Here is a 16,470-nt window from a genome sequence, read left to right on the forward strand (position 1 = left end):
GTGCATGATTACTGATGTATGCAAAATGATTGTTCATGATATACTGATTTATTTTTTCTTATGTTCTTATGTTGATTTTGTGAATATATACAGTCAGTCTGTCCGACCAGATGAAGGCCGAGACGAAGGCCGAAACGTTTTAGGCGGACCTTCTGCAATTGTATCATTTCCCCTTTTTCTTCAATAAAAAAATCGAGAAAAATTCAGACTTTATTCACTTTTTGACTTATAATTGGGAGATATAACAGTGTGCCGGAGTTACTCTCATTCTATTACAGTATTTTTCCTCCTGAGCACCTGTAACAGGTGATGCTAGGTCCATTTCCGTTCTTGTCTGGTATGTGAGTGCATGCAGTCTGATGTGTGAGTGTATGCAATCTGATGTGTGAGTGTATGCCGTCTCATGTGGTCTGCGTATGCAGTCTGATGTGTGAAAGTATGCAGTCTGATGTGTGAAAGTATGCAGTCTGATGTGTGAAAGTATGCAGTCTGATGTGTGAAAGTATGCAGTCTGATGTGTGAAAGTATGCAGTCTGATGTGCGAAAGTATGCAGTCTGATGTGCGAAAGTATGCAGTCTGATGTGCGAAAGTATGCAGTCTGATGTGCGAAAGTATGCAGTCTGATGTGTGTGTATTCAGTCTGATGTGTGTATGCAGTTTGATATGTGTGTGTATGCAGTTTTATTTGTGTGTATGCAATCTGATGTGTGTGTATGCAGTCTGATGTGAGTGCATGCAGTCTGATGTGAGTGTATGCAGTCTGATGTGTGTGTATGCAGTCTCATGTGTGAGTGCATGCAGTCTCATGTGTGAGTGCATGCAGTCTCATGTGTGAGTGCATGCAATCTGATGTACGAGAGTTTTCAGTCTGATGTGTGAGTGTATCCAATCTGATGTGGTTTGTGTATGCAATCTGATGTGAGAGTGTATGCAGTCTGATGTGTGAGTGTATACAGTCTGACGTGTGAGTGTATGCAATCTGATGTGTGAGTATATGCAATCTGATGTGTGAGTGTATGCAGTATCATGTGTGAGTGTACACAGTCTGATGTGTGAGTGTATGCAATCTGATGTGTGAGTGTATCCAATCTGATGTGGTTTGTGTATGCAATCTGATGTGAGAGTGTATGCAGTATCATGTGTGAGTGTATATGTCGCGGGCGGAGGAGGGGACGCTGCGCTCTCCCACTGCTCGGGTCCGGCTGCCGCTGCTGCTGCGGCCTCTGCTGCTCGGTGGCTCGAGCGATGGGCCGGATCCCGGGGACTCGAGCGGCGCTCCTCGACCGTTAGTGAAAAGGGGATTGGTTTTGGGGATTTATTGTCCGTGACGCCACCCACGGTTGTGGTGATTGTGTGGACACCACCGCTGCTCTGTATGGGGATCCCGGGAGCGGTGACAGGCAGCAGCTTTGTTGTTATTTCTCCCCTCCGTGGGTAGGGGGTTGGTTGTCCCGGGCCCCGGTGATGGGGTAGGGGTGGAGGACAGGCCAGGTGCGGGGCCTGGTGAGGTGCAGGGTCGCGGGGGCAGCGCTGTGCCGTACGGCACGGTGGTACTCACTCAGCCTGAGACGTTGACACAGTTCTCGGTAAAACACACGGCTGAAAAGACGGTTCCCACGGACGGCTGCTGTTGCTTTTCCCCGGTAGTTAACGGTGACTGTCTCTTTCCCTGCACCTTGTGTAATGTTGGTAGCGATGGGTTCCCACCGGTAACCCGCTCCCCGACTTGGATATGGGCTGGAGGAGCCCCTCTTTGCCCGCAGGCGCTGGCCCTGAGAAACTGGTGCCTTGGCGGTGGCGGTGTCTCTCTCATACGGTTGGACGGTTGCCTTCAATCGGGACTTAGTTGTTTGGAGACCCGGAGGTCCCCTTCACTGACGGATTTGGCAAATTCACGGCGACTCCTTGCCTTACCGGGATCCGAAAGGCCCCTGCCAATGGTGCTGGCTTCTCCTTGTGTACCGGTCCGGTACCGCCGGGCCAAAACCCGTCCACGGTCCTTACGGCACCTCCGATAGGCCACTCCTGCAGACGGTCACCGCCGTCTGCTAACCTTGCTGTCTCTGTCCGGGGCACACACCCGGACCAACTTCAGGCTGCTCTGTTACTACTTTCCTAGCTTCACTCCCACTCCTCTCACTTGCTCCTCTACCACTCAACTCTCACTTCAACTCCAAAACTCATCTGCCTGGTTTTCCCGCCTCCAGGACTGTGAACTCCTCGGTGGGCGGAGCCAACCACCTGGCCCACCCCCTGGTGTGGACATCAGCCCCTGGAGGAAGGCAACAAGGGTTTCTGGTCTAGCTTAGGTGTACCTAACCGGGGTGTAGGGTGTGGTGATGTCATTACCTGTGACCCTTGGCTTGCCCAGGGCGTCACATATACAGTCTGATGTGTAAGTGTATGCAATCTGATGTGTGAGTGTATGCAATCTGATGTGTGAGTGTACGCAGTATCATGTGTGAGTGTACACAGTCTGATGTGTGAGTGTATGCAATCAGATGTGTGAGTGTATGCGATCTGATTTGGTGTGTGTATGCAGTTTGATGTGTGAGTGTATGCAGTCTGATGTGTGAGTGTATGCAGTCTGATGTGTGAGTGTATGCAGTCTGATGAGTGAATGTGCATGTGGTTGTGATCTGATGTGTGTGTCAGCGAGAAGCAGGGGAGGATAGTGTGCAGCATACTTGCTCGGAACAGCTGCCAAGGATCACAGGAGTACCTGCGAGCCACACAGACACCCGGGGTCTGCCAAGTACGACGATCTTGGGAAGGGGGATCTGCATTTTTTGGGGGTAAACTTACCCCAAACCATTTCTCGTTGAAAATAAGCCCTCCCCAAAAATAAGACTTATTGCTTTTTTGGGGCAAGAAAAAAATATAAGACAGTGTCTTATTTTCAGGGAAACAGGGTATATAAATCGCTCATGATTATGGTATATATGTAGGTGCATTCACGGTGTATAATAAAAAAAAGATCCTAAGTTACATGCTCCAGAAACGTGGCTTATGTTGGTTGGAGTCTACAACAGGTGCAGGCTTCTGCTGACGGAGAATGAAATCGTTTAGCACTGACCACAGACTGCGCCTTGTGAATTGTGGACGGAGTTTGTTAATGATGTGCTATTGATAATGTTTGCCATATGTGTCAAGTAAAATATTTAATCTTCCTACAATGTCTTTGCTGAATATTTGTACTGATATTTGACATCTGCAACAAATTTGTACCATAAATTTGTCTTTTGTGTTCTGCACCACATTGATTACGTGTTTTAAGGCCCCGTCACACACAGAGATAAATCTTTAGCAGATCTATGGTTGCAGTGAAATCATGGACATATTGTTCCATTTGTACACAGCCACAAACCTGGCACTGATTGTCCACAATTTCACTGCAACCACAGATCTGCCGCAGATTCATCTCTGTGTGTGACAGGGCCTTTAGACATGTTCTGTAAACTTTTTAGGCACACATTACCATGACTTTATTAGAATGTGACATAAGGTGAAGAGGGGATCATATCCAATTATTAAAGTGCACACAATGGTAAGGACATATCAGAGAACCCTCTTTTTTGTTGTTGTGGAACTAGAATTTTTAGCAAGTCTCTTTTTTTTTTTAAACCAAATTTTTATTTCTTTTCTTGTAATGGTAAAATAGGGTACAGAATGAAGAAAATAAGGGTCAACAAATCAAAATATCAAATAACATAGTCTCTACAATTTATCGATCAAATATTTGTCACGGTCATCAAATTTGCTCCTTCCCCTTCTTCGTCAGTGTATATTTCCATTGTTCAGTCTCCGCTACTCCCCCCTTCAGCATTCCTTGATAACTTGTTACAAACATTACTTATAAACACTATCCCTCCCATTCCCCCCCTCCCCTCTCCATGCGACACAACCCAGAATTTGGCCAACTATACTTTCAGCTCACACAGGGACCCTGACAGGTCTTCCTTCATGTACCATTCCGTAGACACAAATGTAGACATTATTTGTATTATTTCTTCTCTAGAACATATATCGCTTATGAACTTTCTCCATTTACTGAAAAATTTTGCTGTCATCCTTTCTTTGCACCTCTCCACCATCACCTTCTCCAACATGAGTGTTTTTTTCAATTGATTAACAAGTTCTTCTTTTGTTGGTATTTCCTTCACCAGCCACTTCTGAAGAATAGCCCTTTTACTTATCATTGCTATATCATGGAAAAGATTCGGTAACTTGTCTCCCCCTTTCTCTCCCTCCTCCCGATGCGGATAGTGAAATAACCAGACCATTGGATCTAACTCTACATTTCTATTCCAGAGTTTCCTCACTACCCCTTGGACTTGTTTCCAAAATCTTTCAATCCTTTCGCACTGCCATATCCCATGATATAGATCTGTTTTTTCCGTACCACAATTTGGACAACTCATCATCCCAAGTCTCTTTTTTATAGACAAGGCATTTTGTCAGTTTTAATTCTACAACTAAAGACAATATGGAACTTATATATAAAAGTATATACAAATTGTCTGTTCGGGGAGGAAGAAGACAAACTGTCACCTATTGGAAGTAGCAGTCCTAAAAGTCAAAAGTGACCCTTTAACAAGCCTTTTCATATGACTAAGGCGGGCTTTGCACACTACGACATCGCAGGGTCAAATTGAAAATGACGCACTTCCGGCATCGCATGCGACATCGTAGTGTGTAAAGGCTCGATGATACGATTAAAGAGCGCAAAAGCGTCGTAATCGTATCATCGGTGCAGCGTCGGCGTAATCCATGATTACGCTGACGCGACAGTCCGATGTTGTTCCTCGCTCCTGCGGCAGCACACATCGCTGTGTGTGAAGTTGCAGGAGCGAGGAACATCTCCTACCGGCGTCACTGCGGCTTCCGTAGGATATGCGGAAGGAAGGAGATGGGCGGGATGTTTACATCCCACTCATCTCCGCCCCTCCGCTCCGATTGGCCGCCTGGCGTGTGACGTCGCTATGACGCCGCACGACCCGCCCCCTTAACAAGGAGGCGGGTCGCCGGCCAGAGCGACGGTCGCAGGACAGGTGAGTCCATGTGAAGCTGCCGTAGCGATAATGTTCGCTACCGCAGCTATCACAAGGAAATCGCTGCTGCGACGGGGGCGGGTACTATCGCGCTCGGCATCGCAGCATCAGCCTGCGATGTCGCAGCGTGCAAAGTACCCCTTAGGATTTATGACAGATCAAAACCTCAATTTTCAGATATGGTGTTTCGAGGGAAATGCCATTCATCAGTGCAAAGCATGAGATCTTTTCTAGCTGTATCAGAAGCTAAGATGTTTTCCCATGTAAAAGCATAGTTATTATTCTAATTAAATATACTATTAACAGTTTAAAACCCTTAGGAGGCATCCTACAATAAATAACATCATGCTCTCCCCAGTACCCAAAGTTCGGTGCCTCGGAGTGACCTTCGTCCTGCCTTGTCCTTTGTATCACACATCCAATCCCTCACCATCTCCTGCCATCTTCAACTCAAAAATATTTCCAGAATCCGTCCTTTCCCCAATTCTCAATCTAAATGCTAGTGCATGCCCTCATAATCTCCCGCCTCGATTACTGCAACATCCTCCTCTGTGGCCTCCCTGCTAACATGCTCGCCCCTCTCCAGTCCATCCTTAATTCTGCTGCCCGACTGATCCACCTCTCTCCTCAATACCACCCCACTTCTCCTCCCTGCAAATCCCTCCATTGGCTTCCAATATTCCCCCCTATCCAATTCAAACTACTAACAATGACCTACAAAGCCATCCATAATCTATCTCCTCCGTATATCTCTGAACTAATCTCCAGCTACACTCTAAAACGTAATCTCCGGTCCTCCCAAGATCTCCTTCTCTCCTCCTCTCTCATTCGCTCCTCATGCAACCGCCTCCAAGACTTCTCTCGAGCATCCCCTGTCTTCTGGAATTTGCTGCCTCATCACATCAGATTATCTGCTACACTTGCAAGCTTCAAACAGAACTTGAAAACTCATCTGTTCAGAAATGCCTATAATCTTCAATGACTCCACTGCTTCACCACCACCACAGCTGCCACCTCACCACCACGCGGAGCTGCCGCCTCTCCACCGTGCGGAGCTGTCGCTTCACCACCGTGCACAGCTGCCGCCTCACCACTGTGCGGAGTTGCCGCCTGACATATACCCCACCTACTGTCTCCTCAGCAAATTCCGATAGAATGTAAGTCTGCAACGGCAGTGTCCTCTTTCCTCTGTACTAGTCTGTCTATTGTAATTTGTATATGTAGTCTGTATGTAACCCGCTTCTCATGTACAGCACTATGGAATCAATGGTGCTCTATAAATAAATAATAATAATCATCATCATCAGCCACTACCGGTTTTCGGCCACGCTTTTTTCAGGACGAGGGGTCGGGACTTCAGCTTCAGTTTTGCGCCCTTTTGCTGGGGATGATGGCACAGTTGTTTTTGGCGCCAAAATATGGCGGGCAAGATGGCAGCAAGGAAATTTTACAGTCACTTTTCAGATTTGGACAGTTCTGTAAGGCGCTTGTCACCTGGGTTAGCGGGCCTAGTTCTGTTCCGGTTTGTGACGCCAGAAATTTGAGGTGTGCCACCCCTGCAGCAGTCGAACTGCTCGTATCTGGGGTTGTTGGGAACTTGGAACCATGGGGGGTAGGACCTGCACCCTAGGGGATAGGATGCAGTTCCCTGTAGCACCCTGATGTATTCAGGGGCGCTACACCAGCAGCAGCACCTGAAGGTCCAGACACATCCATGACAGTACCTGCCCCTCTAGGAGTGACCTCAGGGCCTGGCTTGGCAGGATGCACCCTTTGAAAAGTACGAACCAACCTGGCAGCGTTCACTTCAGATGCTGGAAACCAACTCCTGTCCTCCGGACCGTAACCTCTCCAATGCACTAATATTACAAGGAATCCAAGATCCTGGAAATTTCAAACTCAAGATTCCCTTCAACCAAAATGGGCACAGGAGGCAATGGAGACGGTATGGCCGGAGCGACATACTTCCTAAGAAGGGACCGGTGAAACACATTATGGATTTTCAGGGCGGGAGGCAGCTCAGGACGGAAAGCCACTGGGTTGATGATGGTAGAAATCTTGAACGGGCCAATAAACCTGGGACCCAGTTTCCACGAAGGCACCTTCAACTTAATGTAACGTGTCGACAACCAAACCAGATCATCCACATCCAGGTCCGGACCAGGTACAAGCTTTCTGTCAGCCATGCGTTTATACTTGTCAACCCATACGTCTCAGATTGCTCAGAACCTCTCGCCAAACAGATGAGAGAGAGGAGGCAAAACGCTCCTCTTCCGGAACCCTGAAGATGCCCCACTACAAAAGGTACCAAATTGAGGCTGGCACAATTGGCACCAAAAACTGGTGACTGGCCAGTGGACTCATTTACACAAAAAGGATGCCCAATCCTTCTGGTTCTCAGCAACAAAATACCTCAAATAGGTCTCCAGGTTCTGGTTGGTGAGCTTTGTCTGACCATTAGGGGCTCTTTGCACACTACGACATCGCAAGCCGATGCTGCGATGCCGAGCGCGATAGTCCCCGCTCCCGCCGCAAATGCGATATTTTGTGATAGTAGCCGTAGCGAATATTATCGCTACGGCAGCTTCACATGCACTTACCTGCCCTGCGATGTCGCTCTGGCCGGCGATCCGCTTCCTTCCTAAGGGGGCGGGTCGTGTGGCGTCACAGCGATGTCACACGGCAGGCGGCCAATAGAAGCGGAGGGGCGAAGATGAGCGGGAGGTAACTACCCGCCCGCCTCTTTCCTTCCGCATTGCAGACGGGAAGCAGGTAGGAGATGTTCCTCGCTCCTGCAACTTCATGCACAGCGATGTGTGCTGCCGCAGGAACGAGGAACAACATCGTACCGTCACAGCAGCCAAAATAATGAAAATGACCGACACTACACCGATCATACGATACCGACGGTTTTGCGCTCGGTAATTGTAGTTAAAACGATTTACACACTACGATGTCGAGAGCGACGCCGGAAGTGCGTCACTTTCGATTTGACCCCACTGACATCACACCTGTGATGTCGTAGCGTGGAAAGGGCCCTGTAGACTGGGGATGGAATGCGGAGGAATAAGACAACTGAACCCCCAAACGAGTGCAAATTGAACCTAGAGACAAACTGAGTACCACGATCGGAGACAACATGAGAAGGTAAACCATGAAGTCTCACTATCTCATTCACGAAAACCTGCACCAGAGTCTTGGCGTTGGGAAGAGCAGGTAAGGCAATAAAATGCACCATCTTGCTAAACCTGTCAACCTCCACCAATACCACAGTTTTACCAGCCGACGCAGGAAGATCCATGATAAATTCCACGGAAATGGTCTATCCAGAATGGTCAATGGCAAAAGAGATCCTGACGGACGAGTATGCAGGACTTTGGTGCGATCGCAAACAACACAAGCAGTCACAAAGCTGGCTACCTCCTTCTGCAACCCCGGCCACCAAAAATGACGGAACACAAGGTCAGAGGTTGTCTTACTACCTGGGTGTCCAGTAAGCACAGAGTCATGATGAGCTTGGATCAGTCGGTAGCGCAGGTCAGAGGGCACAAAAAGTCTCCCTGTAGGACAGGAGGCAGGGGTGTCCCCCTGAGCCTCCAAAACAGCAATCTCTAAGTCAGGACAAAAAGTTGAAACAACCACCCCCTGTTGCAGAATGGGAGCAGGATTCTCCTGATCATCACCCCCGGGAAATCTACGTGATTGAGCGTCCACCTTGACATTCTTAACCGCAGGACAGTAGGTGACAGTAAAATTAAACCTAGTAAAAAACACAGACCATCTGGCCTGTCTGGAGTTAAGACGTTTGGCGGATAACTAAATATGACAAATTCTTATGATCGGTAATCACAGTAATAGGATGAGCCGCCCCCTCCAACTAATGACGCCACTCCTCAAACGCCAATTTAATAGCAAGGAGTTCTCTATTACCTACATCATAATTTCTCTCCGCAGCGGAGAACTTCTTAGAGAAAAATGCACACGGACGCCATTTACCCGGCGACGGCCCCTGCGACAAAACTGCCCCAACCCCTACCTCTGACGCATCGACCTCCACAACGAAAAGCTGCGAAACGTCAGGTTGGCATAGTATGGGAGCAGTAGAAAAACACTTCTTCAAAGAAGAAAAGGCCTGCTGAGCAGAATCAGACCATGTGCAAAAATCAGCACCTTTTTTATATATATACACAGCGAACTGCAGACCTAAGGCTGGAATCACACTTGCGAGTGTAAAATCGGACTGATTCTCATGCTAGAAAGTAGCATGAGCACTGTCCAAGGGTTGATCCGTGTTCAATGCAACAGCAATGCGATTCTGTGATTTTTCTCATGATTGTAGTCCGTGTGAAATCCGTGGGTGATCCGTTTTTATTCTCAGCAGCCATGTCATCTGCCATTCAGCTCTGTTACATGGCCACTGACAGCAGACACAGACAGAGCCGCGGCATCAGAATGAAGTCGGATGAACTTCACGAGACTTCATTGTCATCTCGCGGCTCTGTCTGTGTGTCATGGCCTGATTTTCAGTCACCGATGAAGGTCTCACTGGTGACCGCAAATCCCCTGAGTGACTTAAGTGATCTGCGCTATAAGCAGTGCCATCACTGAGGTTACCCGCGGCCACAGCAGAAGTCCTCCCGCTGAGATCTGTGGCCGCGGGTAACCTGAGTGATGTCATCGCTGATAGCGCGACTCACTTCAGTCGCTGCGGAGAGCTCACAGAGAGCGGTGGTGGTCTGTGACCACTCTCTGTCAGCTTCTGATGTAGCAGAGCTCAGAGCATCGTGGGACCTCTGTGGATTACGTTGGACCTGGAGGGGTATTTAGGGACTTGAATAAAGTGGTGAAGGAGGGTTGTTTTTATTTTATTTCAAATAAAGGTTTTTGGGGTGTTTGTCTTTATTTTCTTTAACTTACAGGTTGATCATGGAAGGTATCTCAGGGAGACGCCTGCCATGATTAACCTAGGACTTAGTGGCAGCTATAGGCTGCTGCCATTAACCCCTTATTACCTTGATTGCTACCACACCAGGGCAATTTGGCATGAGCCGGGTACAGTCCCGGGACTGTCGCATCTAATGGATGCGGCAATTCCGGGCAGCTGCTGGCTGATATTTGTAGGGTGGGGGGCTCCCCATAATGTGGGGCTCCCCATCCTGACAATACCAGCCTCCAGCCATATGGCTTTACCCTGGCTGGTATGAAATTTGGGGGCGAACCGCACGCCCTATATTTTTAATTATTTACTTAATTTACTGCACGATATAGACCCGCCCACCGGCAGCTGTGATTGGTTGCAGTGAGACAGCTGTCACTCAGCGAGGGGGCGTGTCTGACTGCAACCAATCATAGGCGCCGATGGGCGGGGAAAGCAGGGAATACGTGATGGAATAATGAGCAATCGGCTTTTTCAAAAGAGGAAAAGCTGCCGGAGCCTTGTGACAGCCGTGCAGCGCCGCACCGGTGATCGGGGATCGGTGAGTATGAGAGAGGGGGAGAGAGGGATAGACCAACAGAGAGAGAGACCAACAGACAGAGAGAGACAGAGAGAGAATAGAGACCGAGAGGGAGAGACCGACTGACCAAGAGAGACAGATTGAGAGATAGAGATTGACCGACATCGACAGACCTCACTTCTTTGCAGTGTTTTCTGCAACATGCGATAAATGTATTTAGAAAAATGGATGTCACTAGGATGGTGTGTGTGCCGTCCGTGTTACATCCGTTTTTTTTCACGCACCCATAGACTTTCATTGGAGTGACTCGCACGTGAAACTCACCAAAATGCAGCATGCTGCGATTTTTTTCTCAGTCCGATTTGATATAGATTGCCCCCCACTTGTAAAGATTACGTTGATGTAGGAAAACAATACACAGATAGAAAACAGATTCAGCAAAGATGAGGCCCAAACTATCTAAATGGGAAAGGTCAGAAAAGAGCACTGTCTGCAGCTGTGCAATACCCTAGAAAAAGAACCAACACGCCTGAAATGGAAAAATACTGAGCTCACACGGGCTCTCCCCCACTATATCACGACTCTGGTGTTACTGGGATCCAAACAAACCCTAACATAGTGGAGGGACTGAAATTAGTACCAAGCATGACAAAACAAAATACACTGCGTGCAGAATTATTAGGCAAATGAGTATTTTGATCACATGATACTTTTTATACTTAACAAAGGTATAATGGAGGAGCTGTCTAACCCTTATAGCAGCTGGATTTTAATGTTCACTGGTGGGACCCGCTCGCAATCCTGGATGAAGCAATCTACAGGGTGTAAAAGGTATATAACAGAAAGAGATCCGGCGGTAGTCCTCAAGAACCAGATGGTAGTATAAAAAAATCCATTTTTATTAGAGAAAATGAGAATAAAATCCAGCAAAATAGAAATGACAACATGGGAGGTTAGTCAGAGACTAGTTTCGGCAAAAGCCTTCTTCCTGTCTGAGTAGAGTAGCTCTCTCACACAGCATATTAATGAACCACATTGCGATTAGCATAGTTAATTTTTAAAGGTGATCAATGTGGAGTGTGGAACACCCAGTCTGCTGGAGTAAAGAAAAAAAAGAAAAAAAAAAAAAGAGGAAAAACAAGTTTATATGTATACATACAAATAATAAAGAGAGACACATAAAACACTACCTCCCGGGTAGTCATTATAAATATATAAAGGACATATATAAGGATGCAAGTTTGAAGAGAGGAAGCATAATCAAAAAGAAAAGTATCAAGCTATTGCATAAGCATATATAAGGGGATCACAATGCAAGCACCTTCAATAATTTTTTTTTAATAGCATGAAATAAGGTCATATCTAAGATTTAACCCTGTTTTATACTTGTCCTACTCCAAGCTGTATATAGGCTTGAGAGCCAACTACCAATTAAGTAAGTTACGTGATGTGCATCTCTGTGAGGAGGGGTGTGGTGTAATGACATCAACATCCTATATAAGGTGTGCTTAATTATTAGGCAACTTCCTTTCCTTTGGCAAAATAGGTCAGAAGAAAGATTTCACGGGCTCTAAAAAGTCCAAAATTGTGAGATTTTTTGCAGAGGGATGCAGCAGTCTTGCAATTGCCAAACGTTTGAAGCGTGGTCACCGAACAATCAAGCGTTTCATGACAAATAGCCAACAGGGTCGCAACAAGCGTGTTGGGCAAAAAAAGACGCAAAGTAACTGCCCATAAATTGAGGAAAATCAAGTGTGAAGCTGCCAAGATGCCATTTGCCACCAGTTTGGCCATATTTCAGAGGTGCAACATTACTGGAGTGTCAAAAAGCACAAGGTGTGCCATACTCTGGGACGTGGCCAAGGTAAGGAAGGCTGAAAAACGACCACCTTTAAACAAGAAATATTAGATAAAACGTCAAGACTGGGCCAAGAAATAGCTTAAGACTGATTTTTCAAAGGTTTTATGGACTGATGAAATGAGAGTGACTCTTGATGGGACAGATGGATGGGCCAGAGGCTGGATCAGTAAAGGGCAGAGAGCTCCAATCTGACTCAGACGCCAGCAAGGTGGAGGTGGGGTACTGGTATGGGCTGATATCATCAAAGATGAACTTGTGGGACCTTTTCAGGTTGAGGATGGAGTGAAGGTCAACTCCCAGACCTACTGCCAGTTTCTGGAAGACAACTTCGTCAAGCAATGGTACAGGAAGAAGTCGGTATCGTTCAAGAAAAACATGATTTTCATGCAGGACAATGCTCCATCACATGCATCCAACTACTCCACAGCATGGCTGGCCAGTAAAGGTCTAAAAGATAAAAAGATAATGACATGGCCTTGTTCACCTGATCTGGACCCCATAGAGAACCTGTGGTCCCTCATAAAATGTGAGATCTACAGGGAGGGAAAATAATGTCTGGGAGGCTGTGGTGATTGCTGCACGCAATGTTGATCGTAAACAGATCAAGCAACTGACAGAATCTATGGATGGTAGGCTGTTGAGTGTCATCATAAAGAAAGGTGACTATATTGGTCACCCCATTTTTGGGGTTTTGTAGATCAGAAAAGTTTATTTCTAAATTTTGTGCAGTTATATTGGTTTACCTGGTTTAAATAAACAAGTGAGATGGGAATATACAGTCAGGTCCAGAAATATTTGGACAGTGACACAAGTTTTGTTATTTTAGCTGTTTACAAAAACATGTTCAGAAATACAATTATATATTTAATATGGGCTGAAAGTGCACACTCCCAGCTGCAATATGAGAGTTTTCACATCCAAATCAGAGAAAGGGTTTAGGAATCATAGCTCTGTAATGCATAGCTTCCTCTTTTTCAAGGGACCAAAAGTAATTGGACAAGGGACTCTAAGGGCTGCAATTAACTCTGAAGGTGTCTCCCTCGTTAACCTGTAATCAATGAAGTAGTTAAAAGGTCTGGGGTTGATTACAGGTGTGTAGTTTTGCATTTGGAAGCTGTTGCTGTGACCAGACAACATGCGGTCTAAGGAACTCTCAATTGAGGTGAAGCAGAACATCCTGAGGCTGAAAAAAAAGAAAAAAATCCATCAGAGAGATATCAGACATGCTTGGAGTAGCAAAATCAACAGTCGGGTACATTCTGAGAAAAAAGGAATTGACTGGTGAGCTTGGGAACTCAAAAAGGCCTGGGCGTCCACGGATGACAACAGTGGTGGATGATCACCGCATACTTTCTTTGGTGAAGAAGAACCCGTTCACATCAACTGAAGTCCAGAACACTCTCAGTGAAGTAGGTGTATCTGTCTCTAAGTCAACAGTAAAGAGAAGACTCCATGAAAGTAAATACAAAGGGTTCACATCTAGATGCAAACCATTCATCAATTCCAAAAATAGACAGGCCAGAGTAAAATTTGCTGAAAAACACCTCATGAAGCCAGCTCAGTTCTGGAAAAGTATTCTATGGACAGATGAGACAAAGATCAACCTGTACCAGAATGATGGGAAGAAAAAAGTTTGGAGAAGAAAGGGAACGGCACATGATCCAAGGCACACCACATCCTCTGTAAAACATGGTGGAGGCAACGTGATGGCATGGGCATGCATGGCTTTCAATGGCACTGGGTCACTTGTGTTTATTGATGACATAACAGCAGACAAGAGTAGCCGGATGAATTCTGAAGTGTACCGGGATATACTTTCAGCCCAGATTCAGCCAAATGCCGCAAAGTTGATCGGACGGCGCTTTATAGTACAGATGGACAATGACCTCAAGCATACAGCCAAAGCTACCCAGGAGTTCATGAGTGCAAAAAAGTGGAACATTCTGCAATGGCCAAGTCAATCACCAGATCTTAACCCAATTGAGCATGCATTTCACTTGCTCAAATCCAGACTTAAGACGGAAAGACCCACAAATAAGCAAGACCTGAAGGCTGCGGCTGTAAAGGCCTGGCAAAGCATTAAGAAGGAGGAAACCCAGCGTTTGGTGATGTCCATGGGTTCCAGACTTAAGGCAGTGATTGCCTCCAAAAGGATTCGCAACAAAATATTGAAAGTAAAAATATTTTGTTTGGGTTTGGTTTATTTGTCCAATTACTTTTGACCTCCTAAAATGTGGAGTGTTTGTAAAGAAATGTGTACAATTCCTACAATTTCTATCAGATATTTTTGTTCAAACCTTCAAATTAAACGTTACAATCTGCACTTGAATTCTGTTGCAGAGGTTTCATTTCAAATCCAATGTGGTGGCATGCAGAGCCCAACTCGCGAAAATTGTGTCACTGTCCAAATATTTCTGGACCTAACTGTATTTGTTTTTTATTAAATTGCCTAATAATTCTGCACAGTAATAGTTACCTGCACAAACAGATATACTCCTAAGATAGCCAAATCTAAAAAAACCCACTACAACTTCCAAAAATATTAAGCTTTGATATTTATGAGTCTTTTGGGTTGATTGAGAACATAGTTGTTGACCAATAATAAAAAATTCTCTAAAATACAACTTGCCTAATAATTCTGCACACGGTGTACATAGCAGAATATGGAGCAAGGTATCCAGACAGTGGAAATCACTAGCAGAGGTACAAAGACCAAACTTATCTGAAAGGAGTTCTGGTAGACACAGGAGGAAGGGCAGGCTTCAGAATGTCCTTAGCACACAGGAGACAACATTGAGCACCGGCAAGGAACAAGAGAACACGACTCAGTTATATAGGCCCAGTCAGAACCACCTGACTGCCAATCATCCTCAGCGGTCTAATTTCCATTCCGCAAGCCAACTCCACTACCAGCACTGACCACAAGAGGGAGCCCCAAACTGGAATCCAATCTAAATGAATTCACAACAGATCCTGATGATGATAATCATGATGATGTGCATAATGATGATGATGATGTTCATAATGATGATGATGATGTTCATAATGATGATGATGATCACGATCACGATGATGATCACGATCACAATGATGATGATGATCACGATGATGATGCTGATCATGATCACGATGATTATGATGAGCATGATCATGATCACGATGATGATGATGATCATGATAACGATGATGATCATGATGATCTTAATGATGATGATCATGATGATGATCATGATGATGATGACCATGAAGATCATCATGATGATGATCATGATGATGATGGTTATTAAGGGGAACCTGTCACCAGATTTGGTGACTATAAGCTGCGGCCACCACCAGTGTGCTCTTATATACAGCATTCTTTTTTTTTCTTTTTTTTTTAATTCTTTATTTAACCGTAAATATGGAAACATTCCAAACTGAATCAATTGCAATGTATTTCACATCCATTGTATGAGAACCAATAACAGACTGTGTCACATGAAAATTTCAACACTTTGACCCCTCCATGTTTACCCGAAAATTTTTGTAATACGGGAACACCAGGGATATACAGCATTCTAACATGCTGTATGTAAGAGCCCAGGCCGCTGTGCAGAGTGAAAAAATGACTTTATAATGCTTACCTAAACGGTCGGTTTGTTGCAGATAGGACAAATGGGTGGCTTCGTTCTCCGGGTGCCGCGCCTCCTCTTTCGGCTATCTTTGTCCTCCTTCTTCTGAAGCCGGGTTGCGTGACGCGTCCTATGTCATCCACACTCGACGGTATTAAAGTCCTGCGCATTCGCACTTTGATCTGCCCTGAGCAGGGCAGATCAAAATATTGTAGTGCGCCTGCACAAGACCTCAATGCCGGCGTGTGTGCATGAAGTATGACGCGTCATGCATCCCACCTTGAAAAGAAGGAGGACTAAGATGGCCGAAAGAGGTGCAGCACCCGGAGAACAGATACACCCATTTGACCTATCTGCACTGAACCAACCGTTTAAAATACTTACCTAAAGTTATTTTTTCGTTCTACAAAGCGGTCTGGGCTCTTATATACAGTGTTATAGAATTCTGTATATAAGAGCCCACTGGTGATTGCCGCAGCTTAAGTCACCA

This window comes from Anomaloglossus baeobatrachus, chromosome 6, assembly GCF_048569485.1.
Source record: "Anomaloglossus baeobatrachus isolate aAnoBae1 chromosome 6, aAnoBae1.hap1, whole genome shotgun sequence".
In the NCBI taxonomy this organism is placed as follows: Eukaryota; Metazoa; Chordata; class Amphibia; order Anura; family Aromobatidae; genus Anomaloglossus; species Anomaloglossus baeobatrachus.